General features: G+C 39.1%; 1 protein-coding gene across 1 annotated transcript in view; it reads left to right on the top strand.

Moving 5' to 3' along the window:
- ATL3 (atlastin GTPase 3) overlaps window positions 1–1,586 on the top strand; it is a 36,123-nt gene continuing 34,537 nt past the window's right edge. Inside the window, exon 1 of the mRNA XM_014537980.1 lies at window positions 1–5. The gene's annotated coding sequence lies outside the window, so the exon portion shown is untranslated. The remainder of the gene's footprint in view (window positions 6–1,586) is intronic.

The following is a 1,586-nucleotide window of genomic DNA, read 5'->3' as shown; positions in this document are numbered from 1 at the left end:
CAGATGTCTCTGGGACTCAAGTCTGTGTTTATCACCGTATTACAGTGCCACTGATGATGTGACACGAATACAATACAGATAACGTCAGTGTTGAACAGGTAGTCAGTCAGATTCCTTTTTATTTAAGGGTTCAGACTGAAAATACAAATTATATACTTACATTTGATTGACTTGTTAGAACAAAGTGTGAAAATGATGCCATAAAAAGTACATAGAACAACTAAGTTTCATGCATGAAGGAAGATTTAAAGCATAAACTTAAAAAAAGAAAAGAAAGTTGTCCAAGCTGTTTTTGCTTTGAGCTAATTCCCAATAACAGATACAAGAAATGCAGCTTTATTTTGGCATCATCATTTTCACAGCAATAATACAACTCTCACCCTGAAAAGTACACTTAATATGTAAATCTCTTTCACCTCAACTTCAAATTTCTGCCTTGAAATCTTCAATTTCCTCCAAAGGCAGGAATCTGGGAAGCCAAGTGTGGCCCCTGACCTCCTGCACGAATTCTCCATTGCCAGCTGCACTGCATCCGAGGCACTGGACCCGAGAGTGCCATCACTCGTTCTCTACCTTTAGGTAGAAACTAATATTTCTAAAATCGTTACTCAACAGGTCAGACAAGACAAAATTGTTTCCTAAAGGACACCAAGTGACCGTTTACTCTTCTTTTTTGAAAGTCTCTAAAACCAAGAGGAGCTTGGTGAAATAATGTGAAGGTTGACATCAACACAGATTTTTAAACAATCAAGAAAGGTTTTTCTTAGTATTCGTTTTAAATGAGTTACATTTTGGAATAACAAAGTCCATCTTAATTTCTCGGTGCAGAAGCCTGAGACATTTCCTCTGAGAGATGGAGAAAACATTCTGCAACAGGGAAAAGCTTCTGCAATGAAATGATAACTATGCATGACAGTATCTTACAGGGGGCCACCAAACCTGTATTAATGATTTCTAGACAGTATCAATACACATTTCCAACGGATAGGAATTCAAGATAGGGAATCTATCTAGTTTATCTTTCAGGTGAGTAGAACATTTTAAATCAAGAAAAATCAAAAGATATGCACAAAAGGGCCAGCGATGGAGGCCAGTAAGCAATGATAAGCGATTCGCTTTGGCTAATGGAGTTGCTAAGTCATAGGGAAGCTGCTGTTCACCTGGACCTTTGCCCAGAACACAAAAATTGGGAGCAGAAATGCTTGGTGGTGTAAAGGGAACAAGGGCTCTAAATTTGCTGCCTCATTCCTTCCTGGACAGCCGATCTTGACCTTGCAGAAGCTTCCTCTGCTACTGCTTCTACTGAAATGGTCACCACCACACTGGGGAAATCCAACAGGGCACCAGAACTCTTACGTGGGAAATCCACGGCTCGAGAAACACGCAGAGGATATACTTAAAGCCAAGATCAGAAATGCTAAGTTCTTTATAACCATCGACCCAAGATTCTGGCAAAGGAGACAAGAATGCATTTTTAAATCTCCCCAAAAGCCTTTAACTAACTAACTAGAGAGCAACATCATCTGTGTGTGTGTGTGTGTGTGTGTGTGTGTGTATGTATATGTATATATATATATGTATATATA

The sequence above is a fragment of the Myotis brandtii genome, unplaced genomic scaffold, assembly GCF_000412655.1.
Source record: "Myotis brandtii unplaced genomic scaffold, ASM41265v1 scaffold187, whole genome shotgun sequence".
Taxonomy (NCBI): Eukaryota; Metazoa; Chordata; class Mammalia; order Chiroptera; family Vespertilionidae; genus Myotis; species Myotis brandtii.
The sequence above is the reverse complement of the archived record's forward strand: the minus strand, read 5'-3'. Positions and strand labels throughout refer to the sequence as shown.